We start from the raw sequence: 22,221 nt of genomic DNA, 5'->3' as shown, positions 1-22,221 counted from the left end.
AATGCACATGACTTTGGGTATACATGGCTAATATTTTTGAAGGACAAAATTTATCATACTGGTCAAATTTCTTCTACGTTGGTCAAAGTGAGATTTATAAATTTAAAAAGTTAATCATCTTCATGAATTTGATCTTTCGTGTTTTGTTAGTTCCTAATGCTTATATTTTCATATTTTATTGCAATCTTATTTACTAAATTTTCTTTTCAAACTCACATATACAAATGCTAACACCACACACATATTACCTGAAATTGCTTACTATTTCCATGAATACTGACAATTTGTAGAGTGGGTATTCAAACATTATAGATTAGAATTTCTATTTTAAGTGTTGCTTAGTATGTTAAGTTTCAAGAAACAAGCATCTACCTATAATATATATTTATAGTATCTTTATTACAATGCATTTTAAATTTACCTTAGTGGTAAATACAAAGCTGATCAATGATTTCTTATTACTTCTCATAATGTAACGCAAAGAAATGTGACTTGAATATGATTTACAGTGTTTTTAAAAATACATTATATGGAAGTCCAAAATCTTTTAAAGGATGGTGAAAAATAAACGTGTAAATGGTGTGCATGTGTGTATATAGTGTGTGCATTTAAATGCACGTATTCTTATGTATATACGTTTTTATAAACAAAATAAAGTTCACCCAACTGCTTACTTTCCATTTCAAATCAATTCAACCTCTCAAGTTTTTGGTTTTTTTTTAATTCGTATGCCCCCTCTTTCAATTCTTCTCTCTGTGTCTATCTATAGAAGTAATGTGATATGATACTGAATCTATCCTGCTTTTCAGGCTTATTGATGGAAAAATTTACTTTGCTTTCCGTTTAAATACATCTCTTTATGTTTTCAGAGATTAATTTGAGGATAAGTTGTGGAAACAAAAATGGGATATGTTGTAGGGAAGAGATGCTATTGTTAATATAAGAAATGAAGTAGTAATTTCATGGCACACAGAGAAAGTATATGAATAAAATACTGCTCTATAATGTTTTCTAGTAAGTAGTAAAATACTACTATATTTTAAGTTTTACTGGCAACACACATGAAAGAGTTTTAAGCAAAAGAAGTGATGCAATAGGCTCCACTGGGCCATTCAGAATCCTCTTGCCACTGAACCTACAGACCAAGGGGTTTGCTGTTTTGGCTGAGTGTTCCTGATTATCAAGAGGAAAGTACATTGCCGTACCATAGTGAGTGCAGAGAAGAATGTTCCTGGAACCTATGGGATTGACTCAGGTCTTATTGTAAGTATGAATGGAAAACTAGATAAACCTAAAACAGACAAGACTAGTAAGGACCCTGATCTTCAAGACTGAAGTTCTGGGTCATTTCATCAAGTCAAATATCCTGGAAAAGTTTAATGATATCTAAGAGCAAAAGGAATATGGTATGGAAAGGTGAATAAATAAGTTATAAAGACTAACTCTGGTCTTGTAAACAATGGCTGAAACAAAGACTATACAACAGTATATGCTTCACTTATATATATTAAATATAAATAATATTATATATTACATCTACACATTTACATTTATATTACATAAATTATACTCCATCTTGTTTGCCTTTTGTGAGAGTGAACATCTTTATGATTTAATGTTCAGGTTTATGATTATTAAAGTGGTATGGTGATCAAATTAGAATGAGAATGAATGTTATCTAGAGTTAAAAAAGCAACTGATGGATTTGATATCTTTTTTTTTTTGGACAAGGGATTAGTATGTTCTTATTAACATGCACGAAACTTCATTGCATTAGATGGGAGCGTGTTGTTTTTCCTGTTTCTGTTTTCACATTTAAATATATATCAAAGGGGTGTGTATTGATTCTAATAGTAAAGAGGCGGATTGTACTAGATGTTGTCTACTAGATTTTGGCAACCTTTTCAATCCCTCCTAGTTAACTTTAGTATCTCAGAGACTAGAAAGCTAAGAACTGTACTGCTAGATTCTGTTACTTGGATTGGAGACAAAATGTGTTTTTTCTTCATGAGCTTCATTGACAGGAAACCTGCAGGGACGCCAGGGAGGCAGAGGATGCTTTTCTTGGAGTGGCTGCAGCCAAGGGCCCGGCTGCAACAGACAGGACTCTTCGCGGGGCTCGAACCCACATTCTGACTGTGCAGGCGTTCTGAGCGGCAGGCAGCTGCTGCAGAGGCACCACTGGCTGCAACCACTGCTGTTTTCCAGACCTCTGGATCCTCACTGTGGTAGCAGGGCCCGGAAACCAAGTGTTGCATTCCCATAGCAGGCCTGAGTTTTCTCCTCTAACCCTCCAGGGATGTGGAGGCACCGAATTTCCTGTTTGTTCATCCGTTCTTAAAATAAATGAAAAACTCAGAGTTTTCTGTTTCCTACACTGTGATTCCTGACGCACATACATATTTGTCAACCATATTAATAGGTTTCAGAATTTATTTACAATTTCTTGGGGAGAAATATTGGCATCATAGGACTAGATCAGTAACATTTGTTTTATGGGTGATAAGAAATGTAATTATTTTAGAAAACAAAGTATATATCTCTATATAGATAGATATAGAAATAAATATAGAGATATAGATATAGATATATACTTAGTTATTCTCTCTCCATGTTCATAAAATATTAGATTTTAGCATTTGGAAGTTCACTATGTCTAAGATCACTATGTAGCCACAGGATATCAAAAGGCTTATTTTATTTCAAAGTGTGGAAATATACATCCTAAGGAAACTTGACAATGTTTGCATTATTTGTCTCAATTATATATTAGACAGTTACGAGCATGGAATTATGAATTGTATCCATATATGTATTATTTTATTAAATATTGTGCAATATTTTAAATCACATGACAATATTTCAGATTTTGATAGCGTAAAGATAAATAAAACTTGTTTAATTTTCATAGATTTCTTCAACCTCAATTCAAGATTCTAATGTCAAGCCTGCACATGAGATGCTGTAGCCGTCTACTCAAGCTGTTCAGTGAGTCTGAAGTTGCATTTAGCGATGGCATATCTCTCATGGGCTGATTGGCTGTCCTGCCTGTCATTTCCATGGATGCCATTTCTCTTTTATACCTTGCACTTCCAAAAATGTCATATATTTTGTTTCAGAGAAAAGATCTTTTTATCCTTTTCAAATTTCAACATGTTAGTGTAATTTCAAAAGACATATCCCAGAGCTATAAAATATATTAATGGGATTCTAAACGTTTGATAGACATTGAAAATACTTTTATCTGTATTTAAATACCTATGTACTGCTTAAAATATTGAAGTTTGTAATAGTGTTTTAACTAGGTCTATACATACACATGTACAATAGTACAATCCTGTTAAAAATGCTTTCGCTCGAGGGCTTCCCTGGTGGCGCAGTGGTTGAGAGTCTGCCTGCCAATGCAGGGGACACGGGTTCGAGCCCTGGTCTGGGAAGATCCCACATGCCGCGGAGCGACAAGGCCCGTGAGCCACAACTACTGAGCCTGCGCGTCTGGAGCCTGTGCTCCGCAACAAGAGAGGCCGCGATAGTGAGAGGCCCGCGCACCGCGATGAAGAGTGGCCCCCGCTCGCCGCAACTGGAGAAAGCCCTCGCACAGAGGCGAGGACCCAACACAGCCAAAAATAAATAAAATAAAATAAATTAATTAAAAAAAAATACCTAGCTCCATCATTTAAAAAAAAAAAAAAATGCTTTCGCTCGAGATGAACCACTTGAAGCATTTTCATGTATCCTTTTAAGACATTTCTTCTGACAAGGTGAGCCAGTCTTTCACTATGTTAAGCATGGTGTGACATGCAGGGCATTTGGATCCCTTGAATCTTACTTCATCATGGGAGCTTTCAAAATTTAGAGAAAAGGATGGTATCACAAACATTATGAGATACCTTTCTGATGGCTTGCCATCTATCAAAACTATTTCTTCCCTAAAATACTCAAAACAAACAACATGTACGCTGGATTTAGAATTTAAATGTTTGCTGTTGACAGGATATAGGCAGTCAATATGCTGTGTATGCACGCGTGTACGTTTGAATGTACTTTGTTAAAACTATTACGTGAAAGGGAAATAATAAAATTAGCTCTTCATAGTTTCTAAATAAAAATCACATTTATGTAAATCTAAGACATCACTGAGAGAGGAAGACGTTGTCTGAAAACATGATTTCTCATAGAAATATTTATTAAGTGGCATCTATATGCCAAAGTAATGTAACAAACTAAAAGTAGTTTCAACTTTCATAGTTAATTTCAGTGGCAAACTGTTTTCCATACATTTATATCTCAACATTACCTCTTGAAAGGAAAATTTGAGTTACTAAATACTGACTCCATATCTCCCAAGTTTAGCTAATAGTATTCTACACCTACTCTGGAAAATAAACAAACGACTCTAAAAGATAACATTATATTTATTTTTAAAGATGATGAGATAGCAGATTTTAGTAAATTGGCCATGATCATATGGCTAGTACTGGGTATGGAATGTTTTAACAGTAAAGTAGCAAAACTTCCAAGCATAAGTAAAGAAATTATTTCTACTTAAATGTTTTAGATAGGTAATTGCATCATTAAGAATTCTTTCTTTGTAAAAATAGTCTTTTGTAAGAGCTCAAAGTTTTGGATTGCTGATATTCTATGACCTGTTTGTTGGCTTATGTAATTCACAAATAGCTTGTAATGCGTCCATAATACTAACTATATCCTAGTTCAGGATAAAAAATACTTTCCCACATCCTTCTATGATTCTTATATTTTTACTTGTAGTTATGCCTTAGATTCCAAAAAAAAAAAATCACAGTTTTTCTGAAAGTTAATTGAAGTTCTAAAGCTCTGGGTGGAAATGTCATGGTAATTTGTTTTTGAAATAATATGGAACTCTACAGCTAAAAACAAAGCATTCAAGACAAAACAAACCATGGTTACTGTGGAAATAAAAAATTTTAACTTCTATTTAGGCTTTCTTTAATGCTTTAATGGGTCTTCTTTGTATTCTAACATTCATGTTATCTTCTCCACAAATAGATTCAACGTCTCTAAAATGTCTAAGGAGGATACTAGAATGTTGTTTCCATATGCAAACTGCAAAAGTCTTTTTCTGTATGCTCAAACTTATCTGAGAGAACTTTAAATAAGTAGCGACGCAATAATTACTTCCTGCTAAAGACTGATAGATTGATATTTTTGATAGATAATAATTTGGACTCATAATATGCAAACATCCTCCCAAGCTATTTTTTATGATCAAAAGACTACAAATTAATGGCAATCATTATGGTAGATCACTTCTAGAAATCATAGCACGTTCATGGACCTCAATGGTAATGAATTTTAACTATTTCCTTTTTCTTATAGGTCACAGCCAAAGAGATTACATATGTGAATTTCCAGAATGAGAGACCCAGAAAATGCCATGGTTTAGTTCTCCAACTCCAGGTACAGATTTATTTCAGTTTCACTATTCAACTTTAGTGTAAAGAGTTGAGAACACTTTAGGTAAATAATCAAGTAATGAAGAAAAAGAGAAAATGGAGATATGATAACAAAATACCTTAAAGTCCAAGCAGATGGAGTAAGGCTATCATGAACAAGCTGTATAGAAGTCTAAATATTAGTTCAAGAGGAAGGTAAGTAAGAGCATAGATGCAGACTGCAAGTTACTTAGTGATTAACAGTCTGGAGTTTGAGGTCAAATTCTAAACCTGCAATTCAGTAGCTGCCTGATTCTGGGCAAATTGCTTTACTGTCTATGCTGTGCTTTTCCATATTCATAAAATCATTTAACATTTCTAACTTCATAGAATTCCTGTAAGTGAGGAATGAGAGCACGAAAAAGGCACAGCTCAACACCTTGTACATACTGAGCACTCAATACCTTTCAGCTCTTCTATAATTCAGCTCTTCTCAAAATAAGAATACTTTGGGGACCATAAAATGTTAAGTTATGAGGTACCCTTAACATTTTGAGGTATTTTAATGGAAAGTAAGTAGATCCTTTCACAAAATTATCAAAGGACTTCAAAGTAATATTTATTTTATTTATATGGCATAACTCTTTGTAAATTTAAGTATATACGCAGTTTTAATGTAGACCGAAGGTATACACAATATTTTAATTTTTTCAATACTTCCTGCTGGCTTGGGTTCTACAGAGAATTAACATTATAAAACCTGTCTAATTTTTTCTTATAATACTTAGGTATACTCTGTGCTTTATTTTTAGTCTAAAAAGGTTTTGGTAAACTGAGTATTATTTAAAATTTTCACCATTTTTCATGTATTGATTTCCTGAGCACCAGGAAACTGAAATATGCACGTGATAAGTTTAGTATTTCTAACTTTCACACAGGAAAATTTTAGGTAAGGGGATTCATCTTTGTAACAACTAAGGATGGCTTTTTACTTAAATTTTGGACTCCAGTTATCATAATGTCCAATTGCCCTATTCTTCCTAACTTAATTTCTGCCTAGTTAATCATGTATTTATTTTATTTTATATAATACAATAGTGTCTTATTTTCATATTATTCCAGGTTGGATTTCTTCCTGCTTTGTAGAAAAACCTGAGCATGTTTAGCAAATATTTTTGATAAACAGATCATTTGTATATTCTGAGAGACATACAGCACCCCCCTTTGGGGATTTAGTCTCATCAGTCATAGTAAAGAATAGCCTTAATATTCGCCTAAATAAAACTGTAATAAAATGTAGTGATATATATTACACAATAATATACTCTCCAAAGGTGCATTATAAGTGATTATCTGATTATAGGCTGCTTTGGTTTTCAGTGTCACCTTGACCTTTCTTAGGAAAGATCATTGAAAATTGACTGAATACGGACAAGTTTAGCATTCAAAATTAGCAGCAATTTTAATTGTCTAACTATTGTAAATTAACACATTTTACCACATATTTTGTATTTCTTGAATTTCTCCTAGAAAAATTGTGGAAAGGTTACAAGAAGAACAGAAATCAAGTGTGTACATGAAAAAATATAGTTTTTTGCTTCATGACATCGTAAATGTTATACATGTAAAATATCATTTGTGAAGTTTCATTTTTAGGTTTATGTGGGAATAACTTTGTCTTTAAATTTGACAAGAAAGGTTGCTCTTGGCAAAGTTCTATGTAAATAAGTAAACGGTATAACCACAGAAAAAATTTATAAGTTGTATTTATGTAAGATGCTTCAAGTGCTTGTAGTTGTACAAATAATCACACGTGAACAATATTAGAATATATAAAATAATGTTAAATTAAATTATAAAATACATTAAATATCTTGATCTCTCATTTTTCTTAGAAATATCGTTAAACAGTTTTGCAGTAATATTTTGATAGCTCAGACATGCCTCAGTGAGTCTTTTTGTGCTCATTGCTGAGTACAATTTATTTAGAAGACTAAAGTTTGAAAAGGATAGATGTATACTGACAGCCTCTAAGAAGATAAATCAGCATATGATCAAAGAAAGTTGAAACACACTTAAGTAGGTAATAAAGAATTAAAAACAACTATTTGTGTCATGTACTTGGAGAAGTTCTTCAGTGTCAAGAAACTGTGCAAAACATAGGTTTGTTTTGTTTTTCATTCTCCCTGTTTTCTATTTGTGGAAATAAACAAAGACTACCCCCATAAGAACAAGCAAAGGCTCTTTATTCAGAGCTTGCAACAGAAAGAGAGTCAGCAACCGTCACGTGCTTTTGGCTGGCAGGAGGGATTGAGAGCTTTACAGTGAGGACAGGAAAAGGCTTTGATATGCTCTGAATGGAAGGGGTTGGGAGGGAGAAGCTGGAGGCAGGGTAAATAGAAGTGAGGTATCTTACATGATTGGTCTGGAAGCAGATTTGACCCTCTCTGGTTGGTCCTGAGTTATAAGCAAGGGTAAAAATTGGGAATCTGGCAGTCACTGATCAGGTTCTGACTCTTCTGGGTGAATTGCTGCAAAGATTGTGGGTTGGCTTGTTGGCTGGTGCTGCAGACACTGTAGGTCAGAGTTCTACTGTCATATCTGGTCCAGCCATTATCTGTGTGCATTTTCAGTCTCTCATATTACACCTGACTGGAGACTAGTTATAGATACTATTATTTTTCCCAAATACAATAGCTTCCTCAGAGCTAGATAAATAATTCTAAATCATTTCCAACTTGAAGTGAATGAAATAGATCATACAATGAAAACAAACAAAACACTATCATGACACAAAATGTGAAATACTGCAAACTGAGGACAGATATTAGAAGTATGATGGAAGAGGGTGAAAGTGGAAGAGGAATCAGAGCAGTAGCAGAAGTGGCAATTATCACAGAGAACACTCAGTGTTACTCAAATTTAAAATTATAAAGGGTAGTCGTAAGAGGTAAGATGAAAGAATTGGGAAGGAGACCTTATATAATTTTACAAGAATTCAGTTTCAAGATGGCAGTATACATTTTTTCCCCTTATTCTTTTTTCTTAAAATTGTCTGAGAAAATATAATCACATTGAAAACTAGAGATCAATTTCAATGAAAAAGGAAACTGCTTGTAATACCAAACCACACCATTGAAGCATGCCAGTCAAATATCATCTAGTCTTTGTCAAACCTGGGGAGGGATCCTAAGCTCTTAGATCTCCCCTCATTTAAACTACAGTTTAAATTCTAGACGGCCTTTCCATGACCTCTTTGCTTAGAGCAATGAAGTCCAGGAGGCTGGGTGGGTCTGGAGAAGGAGAATGTTCCTATAGAAAACCAAATCATCACCAAGGAATGACCAACGCAAGAAGCAGAAGGGGAAGCAGGATGACTGGCTATGTTAATGAATCCATAGCCCTGAATCCTGCCCAAAGGAGCCCACAGGGATGCAGTGAGGGGCAGGGAAGGAGGATGCATTTCCACATGTCATTTAGTTTCTGTTAGGTGCCACCCAACTGCTGAGTGCAGATAAGAGAAAATGTGAAAACAGGGCAAAGGTGTAAACATTACAGGTCAAAAGCTTCATGAATATACAACTGTGATCTTCACTTCTCTATAACTTAACATAACTTGACCATCAGATGCACCATGTTTTCTCCATCGTGTGCCTATCTGGCCATTCAAAAACTCTAGTAACTCAGTCTGTTCCAGTTTGGAAATCTCTTTTGGGTAAATCTTCAGATCAGGGTTCTCTCCCACTCTCCTCCTCTTCTCTCATATACTCAGGAGATTATTTGATATTCAGTTATATTGGGTAAATTTTAAACTCCTTTTGACTGTTTCAAACATTTTCTGAGGCAACAAATGTCGATGGTCCAGAGGAGTAGGAGGAAGGAGTGAAAACAATAAAGAATGCTTAAAGGAATACCTGGGTCAGGATTATCCTAACGTCTGCCACAAAAATAAAATGATAATATTGATGAAGTCACACTATTCAATCCAGCTGAGGATGATGACTAATTGCTCACTTTCCCCATTTCTCTCTGATTGTACAATGTTTAACTGCGAGGACCTTCTGCTCATAACACCTACCCACAGAAACAGGAAGAAGTAATAACGCAGAAAAAATTATCCAGGAAACAAAGAAAATATTTACACTAATAGTGCATCAGAGTGGGCACAAATCACGATTGATATCATTTCCATTTAATGAAGGAGATTGCAGAAAAAATATACTGAAGTGTCTAAAAGAAAGATTATGAGACAGATGCAATTTAAAAATTGAGCTTGCAGAACTTAGAAAATAAAATAATGGGAAAATACAATAAAAATAAGGCATATTAGAAACAATAGTCCAGGGCTTCCCTGGTGGCGCAGTGGTTGAGAATCTGCCTGCCAATGCAGGCGACACGGGTTCGAGCCCTGGTCTGGGAAGATCCCACATGCCGCGGAGCAACTGCGCCCGTGAGCCACAATTACTGAGCCTGCGCGTCTGGAGTCTGCGCTCTGCAACAAGAGAGGCCACAATAATGAGAGGCCCGCGCACCATGATGAAGAGTGGCCCCCACTTGCCGCAACTGGAGAAAGCCCTCGCACAGAAACGAAGACCCAACACAGCCATAAATAAATAAATACATAAAATTAAAAAAAAAAAAATGGGGGGAAACTTTATTAAAAAAAAAAAAAACAATAGTCCAGTATAATTAGCAATGCACCTGAAAATTTAGTGAGCATGGAGTAGAAATTGAATAAGTTGCAAAATATAAATATATAAATTGGAAAGGACAAAGAAGTAAATTCAGTATTAGAGAAAATGAGAAATATGTCAAAAGAAGATCCAAATGTGCATAAATAATAATCATGAGATGAGAGAAAAAAATGAGACAGAAAAACATGAAGTGAAAAAAATGAAAGATAATTATTCTAAAATAGATATGAATCTGAAGACTGTAAGAGCACACCTTATACAAAGACAAATTAATGTAGAAAGATTAACACCAAGAATTTTCCTTATGATATTAGTTATCTTAAAGAAGGAATGCATAGCTTCTGGGAAAGAAAAGCAAATTAGTAGAAGAAAAAAAAAATAGGAGAAATGGAGTCCAGTGAAAAATGAGATATTATACATGTAACAAATAAATAAGATCAGACATCAAAAAAAGAAAAGGAGAAACAGTTTGTCTTCAGGTTTTTACAATGAAAAACAAAGAGAGCTAAGCTAAGAGACAGTGCTGCAATAGTCACGTTCTTTTCTTTTTATTTATTTATTTTTTATTGAGGTATAATTGACATAACCACAACTGGTTTTGTTTGTTTGTTTGTTTGTTGGCCGCACTGTGCGGCTTGTGGGATTTCAGTTCCCCGACCAGGGACTGAATCTGGGCCATGGCAGTGAAAGCGCCGAATCCTAACCACTAGACCACCAGGGAACTCCCCACAATGTTTTCTTATAAAGGGCATGACTCCAATATTTTATATCTGACCATACTGTCTTTCTAACACATGAAAAATTAAGTAGATAAAATACGGTAATTTTTTTAGGAGAAAAACTAGTGGACTAAATTCTGCTAACCAAAAAGTAAAGAACTCTAGAATCCAGAATATTTAATTATTTAAAATAAATGATTGATGAAAATTGTTATAAATAGTAAATGTTCTCAAATATACAAATAAGGAAAAATTGTGGGAATTATTATTTCAGAGCAAAAGTTGACAGTAACAGGGGATGAATTATAAGCACCTCCTCACCCTTTGTACTTGTGTGGTATGGGGAAAATTAAGTGTGCTCTTCCATTCACTAACTTAATAAAGGTTAATTAGCACCTGCTATGCAGAAGACCCTGTTTTACAGGGAATACAATTGAGATCATTGACTTCAGGTAGCTTTCATTCTTGTGTTTGGGGGCTGGGAGAGCGGATAAAGACAATGAACATAACAAATAAGTAAATTTTATGGCAGGTTAGAAATGACAGGTTCCCCAGAGTGAAATAGAGGAGAAAAGGCACAAAGGGACTAATTGCAGGTGGTGATGGATGGGTGGGGATGAGAGACTGTTCTGGGTAGCCTCACAGAGAAGGTGCTGACTGAGCAAAGACTTAAAGAAGGAAGAGAGTAAGCCATTCAGAAATTTGAAGGAAAAGCAAACGTCAAAAGGAAAAGCCAAAACAAAAACAGGTGCTCACTGAATTCATGGCATGAAGCTCATGAGGCTGAGGTGGAGAGAGCCAAGAGGGAATAAGTAAGAGAGGGCTCAGGATATTTTGACCCTTATAAGCAAGCCAACGTGAGAGCTTTCACTTTCTCTCATTTTTCTTGATGGGGAATCAACTAGTACTGAGAAAATTTAGAATAAGAGTACAAAAGGAGAAAAACCCATATTGTTTTTTATTAACCACCACCCCATGAAGGTGGATGTTTTAAGAAATAATGCTTTAAAAATGAAAGAAAAAACCCTCATGAGGAAATACTCTATATTATCTGAGAGATCATTCTTTTAAACGTGGGAAAATCTTATTTCCATATTTTGTGGATTAAAGAACACTAGCTTTATACTCATATGACTTGATGGAATTGTCAAGAGAATAAATTATGTTTTGTACCAGCTATCACGACTCTCTCCCTCTCGCGTATATGCATGTTGAAATGTGTTTTTCTGCATCTAAGCTCTTCCTTATATAGGAAAGATAATTAAATTATAGTGATAATTTCCTGTCTGTCTGAAATCCATCTCACATCTATTGTCATTCATCCCATTCTAATTTTCCCTACTCCTGGGAAAATTTCGAGATTACCTGATCATAATTTCTGATATATGAATAGAAATGTTTATTTATTTAAAAACTTTTCATGTTTTATCTTTGATAAGTAGATGACTCTGGAAAGATTAGGGTGATATTAGCTTTAAATTAACTCTATGAGATTTCACTAATTTTATCACCATGCTAATGTAATGTTATCACAATATTTTAGTTAGTTAATAGAAGACTTCGGTTTAACTTCTCGTAATTTATATTTTTAAACTATTCCAGTTCTATGGTGTTAACATTATTTCCAGAGATTATTACAAAAACATCAAATTAGGTTTAACTGACTAAATTTAAAATAATGGATAACTTTTTGAAATGTTTAATACTGTGACTATTCTAAATGCTATACTGAAATTGAATATTTAGATCTTTAGTCAATTAAGACTTTGGACCAATATTAAATCAAGTTAATTAATAAATAATTTGGGGCTTCCCTGGTGGCGCAGTGGTTGAGAATCTGCCTGCCAATGCAGGGGACACGGGTTCGAGCCCTGGTCTGGGAAGATCCCAGATGCCGCGGAGCAACTGGGCCCGTGAGCCACAACTACTGAGCCTGCGCGTCTGGAGCCTGTGCTCCGCAACAAGAGAGGCCGCGATAGTGAGAGGCCCGCGCACCGCGATGAAGAGTGGCCCCCACTCGCCGCAACTGGAGAAAGCCCTCGCACAGAAACGAAGACCCAACACAGCCAAAAATAAAAATAATAAATAAATAATAAATTAAAAAGTTTAAAACAAAACCAAAAACATAAAATCTGGAAATAAATAAATAAATAAATAAATAAATAAATAAATAATTTGGATACCTGGACACTTTCGAAGTAAAATGATAAAAACAATGGTCATTGAACATAGTTTTAAATTAAATTCTCTGTTTCTCATTGTTATGTATAAAACGTCCATAGCTTGGTGGGACTTACACATGTTTTTAAATGTCTGGTTCTGCGGGCTTTTGTACTGAGCATGAGTTTCTGGGTTTAATTGCATATTCTAGGTTCTGGTTTAGAAGTGCATTTCAAACTCCTCATAATCCCCTTATTCTGCTTGCTTCAAGAAATAGCAGCTCCTCAAAGGTAAGTTTATGAACAAACTAAACAATATATTTATAAAAACTAACCGTTTTCTCATCAGGACTTGCTTTAGGGACCTCATCTCATAGTTCCCGCTAATACAGTTACTACATTGTAACATCTACCCAATCCCAACCTGCCCCCTGACTTAAAGGATTCACCTTCGAATTCTGCAGACCCTAAAACTATAAAACTATACTGCCGGGACTTCCCTGGTGGCGCAGTGGTTAAGAATCCGCCTGCCAATGCAGGGGACACGGGTTCGAGGCCTGGGCCGGGAAGATCCCACATGCCGCGGAGCAACTGAGCCCGTGAGCCACAACAACTGAAGCCCATGTGCCTAGAGCCGGTGCTCCGCAACAAGAGAAGCCACCGCAGTGAGAAGCCCGCGCACCGAAAAGAAGAGTAGCCCCCGCTCACCGCAGCTAGAGAAAGCCCCTGAGCAGCAACAAAGACCCAACGCAGCCAAAAATAAATTAAATAATTAAAAAAAAAAAAACTTTACTGCCTTAATGCCTCATTTGAAGCAGTACTCAGACTCTGTCACAGTGTCTGACATTCTTCCTTACAGAGTAAATCTAAGAAATTAGCTTTGCCTGATCAACAGGTTTTATAGTGGGCTTCTAGATGTCAATAGCCACCAAATGCGAAGACAGTTTGGTAAATGAATGCATGAGGTATCTTACACATGTAGCAAATGAATAATTTAAATTTTCTGTACATTAACAAATTGCCATCTCAGAATATATAAATTTATACTTAATACGAGCCATGCCTAATTCGAATAATATATGAGCATGCCTATTCCCCTTGTGCTCACCAAAAATAATGTCATAAATTATTTCAACTGTCACTCCTGTGAGGATATGTAGATTTTCAAGTTGTCACACACACTTATAGATATAAATTGATATGTATGTTTTGAGACTTATACCTGCCTTCTGCCCATGTGTCATCGTATACTTTTTATAAAAAATTTAAAAAATAATTCCTGTGACTTTGTTATGCAGAATATAAACATCTTAATATCAAAGGCTAGAAAATGCCTATAAATATTTTATACAGTGTTATATTCACTCTTAAACAATTAAATTTCAGACGATATTTTTAAAATACATTTAAATAACTTTTTTAAAATACAGTTCATGTATCATTATTCTTATTGAACTGCTTTGGAATCTTAGAAATGTGGTAGCCTCCATTAAGTAGATTATGGTATGAGTTTTCAGAAAATAGAAATAGATTTTTGATGCTCACGTGCAAATGGTTGGCTAACAACGGCCCAGCTCTTCTACTTGCTCGTTCTCCTAACAAATGCTGCGTTTCAAGGAAACAAATTCTAAATGTCAATATACCAACACTCCTGGGCTCAAACAGTAATTATTGGAGTGAATGGGCTAGGGGCACCTGGGGAATTGGGCAACTCATCTCACCTCTAAATTACCTTGAACACCTGGGGAAAAATATAATGGCCTGCAGCTGGTCTGTAGAGGAAACTTGTGATTCATTATCAAAGGAACGGAGAGGTTTACATGTGTTTTGAACATGTGCGGCCCCTTCAGAAGGCACAATGTAAATGGGTTTAAAGCATCATTAGGTACCTACTTTAGCACAGGTAGGAAAACTGACTGCACAGCAACAACTGCCATGAGGTGGGAAAGCACACTGCGGTGCAGTGTCAAAATATGGGCACGGCTGAGGCTACAGATGAAGTGCGGACACATAATTCCAGTGGCATTCATAAGACAGGTGCCTGAAACGTAAACCCAAATTATCATTATGGAGTTTCACCGAGTACAATTTCAATATTAATGCTGACATTACAAAGGAATATTTGGTATTTAATCAGTTAGATCTAGGCTAAGATATAGTTTATATTTTTAATCTTTTTGTTTTAACTTAAGAAGAAGGATTCTGCAGTCCAAATCTAATATCACTAAACTCAAATTGGCCCTGGAGTAATAACTCAACTGCAAGGACACAGAAATTCTAAAGGCTTTGGGCAATTTTAGTCATTCTTTCTCAAATGTGAGTATGACATTATAGAGGAAACTGAAATGTCAACTCTGCCAATACCTAGCTAAGTGACCTTGAGTCATTCCTCTAATATGTTTCTTTATATCTTAAATATAGAATTAAATATCTCAAAATACTCTCCAGCATTACAGACAAGTATAATTCTTAAATGTAAATAATCGAGAGACTGTTGAAAGCAAATATTCACATGTATTTATACTGCCTGATAGATCAATGGAAAACTGTGATACTGTACAAACAGCGCTCTGAAGCTTTTGACCTATATCACTAAACAATCAGTTATTTCTATAACTTATCCTGGTGTTACCAAAACCTACAAATTTAACAATTTATATACATATATATAACTCCTTAGAGATTAAATAAGAGGCTAGAAGCACTTGTGCCTATTTACAAAGGAGTACAAACACAAGTTGAATATTTCTTGTTAGTCCATTATGAAGTTGAACTTCTTTTAAAAATGCATCTCTAAACATACAGATACCATGTCTTATTATTTTAAACAACAAAAAGACTGGATTAAATCATAATGTTAAATAACAAATAATAGTTTGCCGTTAGAAAGTCATACAAACGTATCGTAAAAAAAGAAAACAGAAGGTATATCCCCCAAAGGAAAAACCTCTTTGACACTGTTGTTCAGAAATGAACCTGTCGGGCTATCCCAGATATTACTAAATGTAGTTTTAGAGTAGACCGCTTATCTGGCAAAAACAGAATGTTTAAACAATGACGTTTTGCTTTCTATATTTCACGTCATCCTTCTTAGCACTATTCCAAGGATGACTAGTTTCATTGTCCGTGGACTGTTTTCTAAATCCAGAAGATGGATGCTTTAGGTGAATGTGCATGACACACTCAAACTGTAAACACAAGTAAGGGAAAGTATAACACACTGGTAGAGGTCAAGGTATATTAGCAGCAACTCAAAACCACCTCAAAGTTTGACTTATTTGTCCATTACTTAACGCCTAAAGAAACCCTGTGCTGTCAAGGATGACAGAGCTGCAATCGTTGTCCATGATTCTTCAAGCAGTTAGTGACAATGGGCAGATTAATGAAGTGGGCAAGGAATAACCAGCTGGGGGATTGGTAGAAGTGTTTGCCTCCTATGGACATCTTTTTTTTTTTAAAGTGTAGATGAACCTGCTTCGTAAATGTATTCATTCAAGTACTGGCTTAAAAAACAAATAATGGTGATGTGTTTGAATTTCAATGATACATATGGTCCTGAGTTTGACCTGAGGACAGACAAGGGATATGATAAGGTGAGGAGGTCCTTGGAACAATCTTGGGAAATGACCAAAGCAGATCTGTGAAACAGGTTTCACAACTACCTAAAAGAAACAGGAGAATCAGTCGGGTCTAGTACATCTATAAACTGGAATTGGGCATTTTGATGGGTTGACATTTTTCCTTGACAAGTTCAGAACCTTAAGTGATCTTAGAAATGTCAGAGAGGAGCTTAATAGGCACCTCAAAGAAAACATTAACTATACAATTAAACTTAATGAGAATAAATTCTCCTTTTATGAGAGAAAGGTCAATGCTAGCCTGATCTTGGACAAAAAAGAAAAAGGAGTTCACACACACATGAAGAAAGCCAATTAGAGAACTAAAGTTAATATAGTGCTGCAAAGAGAGAGGTTTTTATCAGCTTTCTCAACTATTACTTTCATATTAATTCAAATTTGTGTTATGAGAAAATACAGTTTAATAATATCTGTAATCTCATAGACAAGCCACAAGGAACTCCAAGGAACTTCAGGATTCTAAACATGTAATAACCTTCTCTTCATATCATTTTTTGCACATATTCCCCACCAATGGCACAATGAAATTTTTAAAACTTTGAAATTATATATAAGTGAAAACCAAGCCCAAAACTAAGTGATTGAGGCTCTTACATGTTTATTTCAAAGTTTACTCCATTATTCATTGACCTTCAAAATAATAAAGGCTAACATTTATTGAGCTCCAACTATGTAATAAACTTTAAATCCTTACAGCAATACTCCTGGATGTGTAATATGATTATTTCATTTTATATACAGGAGATGTGCTTAGTCAATATACTGGTTCACTCAGATAACAAGAAGCAAAAACCAGATTCAATTTATTTCCTGGAATTTCCACAAAATAATTTCAGCTTTTTATTTCTTGTTCATTTCTGTGATTTTTTTTGACAGCTAAAGACCTGTCATATGAAACTCATATAGATATTATAATGTTTAAGTCACATTTCATAAAGTCATATGTGTGTGTATAAAATAATATTGAATAACACAGTTAACAAAAAACTCTGTGATAAATAAATGAAATTATACAAATATTTTGAGTATTTATCTAGAATAAGAGTTTTGCAAAATACTACATTGAAATCAATTTTTTTCTCTCATAAGCAGCTTATGATCTGGAAATATAGAAACTATATCATATATACACAACATAATACAAGAAAGATTGATGCAACTATTATGAGACTAATACTTTACAGTGAAAGGAAGCTCTACCAGAAGCAGAGATCAAAATGATTTTAGGGAAAGCAAGAAACTTTAATGGAAAAGATGAACAGGTACATTAAATTTGAAAGACAGAGACTTAGGAAAAATGGACAGGAAAGGGGATTTTAAGCAAAGATACCAGTAAAAATATAAATCCAGAATATGGGAGGACTATCAGACTGCCTAAGGAAAAGGTACACGTAGGTAAAGAATAGTAGAATAAAGAGAAACATAAAGTAGAGAATATAATATGAAGATTCTAAACAGAAAAGTGACATGATTAGACTTGTTTTTGAAAGTGCCCTTTAGGACAGACTGAAAAAATACTAGAGAGATTTATATGAAGAATATTCATGAGAGAGTTAGAGATCACTATATTGTCCAATTTAACATTTTCTATACATCAGACTAAGATGATACATATTTCAGTAAAGGTGAGAAAGTAACCTCATTCGTTTTGTGGCATTATTTTTCTAAGATAGTATAATGGTATACTGAATTACAAATATTTCATAATTTCAAATTTTCACATACAAAACTACTAACACATTTTCATCCGTTTGGTGTAGTGCCCGCCATCTTATATGTTATATTCACAAGTTATTTAAAACTAATAATTTTCTTTCATATATATATTTTACTAAGGTACCATATAAAGATATACAAAGGAGTAAGTCTGAGATATATTTTTGATTTGAGGTCAAAAACTGGTGGACTGTAACGTAGATGTGACTTAGAGATCCATTTTCTGTACAGTGTTGCAGTAACATTTCAAAATTTCCCATGAAACTAAACAAGTTCAGCTTCTCTTTAAAAACAACAGGTTATCTGGAACACCAAGCCCCAACTTCTGAAAGGAGGCAGTCAGCGAATCTGCAGATAGATTGTACTCTCTCTCCACACTGGGAATACACTCTTCCATTGGCATGTCCCCACCGTTCCTGGAGACCTAACATGTAGGCCACTGCACTCACGTATGTCCCCTGCCTGACATATGTCCCCTGTTGGCCTTTGAATTGCAACCTGTGATTTAGAGAAATAATCATCAGGACATCGCCACTGACTAGACAAGGAGAGTGAAAAGGTGATAAAGGAGTCCAAAAAATATGATTTTAATTTAGTTTGGCACAAATAGGGTCACCAAATTAAAGAGCTTACTGAGGCACTGGGATTCTCACCTAAATCCTACTTGCTGTGGACATACTCTTAAAGTGACCCTCATGATCCCTGTACGTGGTATTCATTCCCTTGTGGGAACTCTCATGCTGAGTGTGTGTGAGAACTCTGACTTGACTTTAAGCTACAGGATACAAAAAAGGTGGTGGGATATATGTGATCATGTGTCCATAATTATGTGGTTAAGTTACATAAGAGCTTAGGGCCCACTTGCCTCCCTGGTCTAAGAATGCAAATAGCTATGCTGTGGAACCCTGCCTGGCTAAGAACTGCAGGTGGCCTGTAGAAGCTGAAGACAAACTTGTAACTGACAGACAGCAAGGAACTGGAGCCCTCAGTCCTACAACCACAAGAAATTGAATCCTGCCAACAGCCCATGAGTGGGGATGCAAATCTACCAGATGAGAACCCAATCCTGACCAACAACTGGATGGTTACCTTGTGAGACCCTAAAAAAAAGGACCTAGGAAAGCCATGCTCAAACTCTGGACCTATGAAAGCCGTGAGCTACTAAATGTATATTGCTGTAAGCTGCTAAGTTTGTGGTAATATTCTTACACAGCGATCAATAACTAATGCAATACAAATTTTCATTTCTTACTTTAAAAAATAATTACTCAGAGATGCCTTCCCATATCTCTAAAACTGTTAGGGTCCCCCTAGTTAATATTTACAAAGATACCAATGTTCCTTATTTACAGAAACCTGCAAACTTGTGAGGATCTGTTTATCACTATTTATAATTATTTACTTGAATCTTCTTGTAATTATTGGCCAGATCCCTACCTCTTCCACATACCAGGAATGATGGATTAAAGGTATCACAAAATTTTTGTTACTTCTGCCACCAACAATTAAGTTTTGTTTTGGATTTTTTTTGTTTGTTTTTTGTTTTCCCATTGCCTGGAATCTGGCTGGGCCTGAGACTGCTTAAACTAATAGAATAGGACTGAAGTGATACAGTATGAAGACAGACCCAGCTCTGAACAGATTGCTATCTTTTGATTCCTCCCTTTGATAGTCCCTCTGTCTTGCTGTAAGGAAGCCCAGGCCGCTTTGTGAAGTGTCTCTTATAGGGAAAAATGTGAACCACGACAACAGCTTTAGCTGAGCCAGCAAGAGTTTTGCCAGCCAAGTAAAAGAGAAGTCTTGAGAATGGCTCCTCCAACCCAATGTTGAGATAGATGACAATGCATAGAACAGAGATGAGCTATCTAAACAGCTACAACCAGATAGGAAACTCATAAACAAGCATACCTTTGCTGAGTTAAGCCTCTACATCTTGTGGTGTTGATTACACAGCAACAGACAATCAAAATATCAGGAACAATGTGTACATTCTCAGTGCTAAAAGTGTAATTGGCATACAGAAGCTCTATCTTTTTGGCAGGGATTAATGTTATATTAAGTCTCTTAAAGGAGATTTACAAAAAGCAATTTAATATGAGGATCTGAAATTTATTAAAAACACTTTGGAATGGAGATGTATTTTTAGATAAAGATTTTCATGAGAAAATATCTGGATTTGGAGATGCAGATCTGCAAAGAGGAAAAAATTTAAATTGTGGGAAGCTTAGATATCACCAAAGTAAAAGAAAATAGCAAAAAAAAGAGGCTTAACAAGATAACTGGTGTTGGCAGAAAGGCAAAGATAATTCTATATCTTAGGTTTATCTTTATTTTTAAAGGACATGTTTTTATTACTGTACTTTCAGTCTCTAACTGAGAAAGATATAACATTCTTTGGAAAGGAAAAACATATTACTCACCTAGTACATTAATGTTATTTCTTTATAAAGGCATTTGAGCATACTCGTTTACGTAACTCTCCTCAACTATATAATTTTAAATAATTACTAAACCTAAACATTTTATTTCTCTCTTTAGACAATACCTAGACATGTAGGTATTTTTGTTACTCACATCTGACAATAGTATACAGCCTCATTATTTACAGTAAGTTCCCTACGTACGAACCTTCAAGTTGTGAACTTTCAAAGAAGCTAACGTGCATTCACATGTCCAATCATGTAAGTCAGTTCACGTGTCTGGCGTACATTGTCACGTGCGTGCATCCTCTACAAGTGGTTGTGCTTTTGTGTACTTTACTGTATAGTTCTGTATAGAGTACAGTACAGACATCACTGGATCGTTTTTTCAAGAGGGTAGATAGAATTGAATCCAGCAAGGAATCAGAAGCTGTGCCATCAATGTCAGGCGTGAGTGAAATTACAGCTTGCCCTCCGTCTCCTCTTCCTGATGATCATTCAGCTCTACCATCTCCCACCTCCTCTCCCTCCTCCAGTCAGTAACTCTTCTTGCCTGTTTGCTCAATGCCAGCCCCTGCATACCAGCTATTGTACTGTACTACTGTACTTTTCAAGGTACTATACTATAAGATTTAAAATGTTTTATTTTTTTTTAATGTATTATTTGTGTGAAAAGTGTTATAAACCTATTACAGCACAGTACTATATAGCCAACTGTGTTAGTTGGGTACCTAGGCTAACTGTGTTGGACTTACAAACAAATTGGACTTATGAAATCACTCTTGGAATGGAACTCATTCGTATGTAGGGGACTTACTGTACTAGGAAACTTCCTCTTGCCATGTGTCTTAATGTTTAAATGCTTTTGATTTATCAAAGAATAAAGCATTAAATGAAATAATGTCACTATGATGAGCATCCTTAGGTTTAGTGAATAGTGGGGAGATAGGAGAGAAATAGAGGGTATCACAAAATTTTGTAAAACTCCTCTGCAAAAGTGGTTATGTAGTCCACTTACATATATCTCCATCTCTGTGAAGATAATAAAACTGTTCCGAAACACTCTACCACTTTAGAATCCAAGGCTCAGAAATTCAACACATGCTAATTAGCTTGATACATGGGGTCTTTCTCTAAATTTGGTATCTAAACCTTATAAAGTTTTAGGAATACGATTATATTTACTTTATCTGGGGAAGTTTTGCTATTAAATTATATTAGTATAATATATCTTTGGGGAAGTCCTGTGGTAATAAAACTGGCTTAATCCAGCATGTCTCAAATATATTTCACTACAGTTGACTTTATTTTAATGGAAGGGCACATTAATCACACAAGGAAATAATGATCTATGATACCACTTTGGGAAATAATATTTTAGGTAAGAGGGACTTCAAAATTCAAAATGAATTGATTGGCATGATCCTCTGGGAAGGAAGTGAGGTTTGTAGGTACAGCTGG

General features: G+C 35.2%; 1 long non-coding RNA gene across 1 annotated transcript; it reads left to right on the top strand.

The window, feature by feature from the left end:
* The first annotated feature begins 400 nt into the window (after positions 1-400).
* LOC309623722 lies at positions 401-9,235 on the top strand. The gene is made up of 3 exons (XR_014241500.1): positions 401-2,988; positions 5,359-5,439; positions 6,945-9,235. It is a non-coding gene; the product is annotated as an uncharacterized lncRNA (long non-coding RNA).
* Positions 9,236-22,221: the final 12,986 nt, after the last annotated feature.

This window comes from Balaenoptera borealis, assembly GCF_965194805.1.
Source record: "Balaenoptera borealis genome assembly, chromosome: 2".
In the NCBI taxonomy this organism is placed as follows: domain Eukaryota; kingdom Metazoa; phylum Chordata; class Mammalia; order Artiodactyla; family Balaenopteridae; genus Balaenoptera; species Balaenoptera borealis.
The sequence above is the reverse complement of the archived record's forward strand: the minus strand, read 5'-3'. Positions and strand labels throughout refer to the sequence as shown.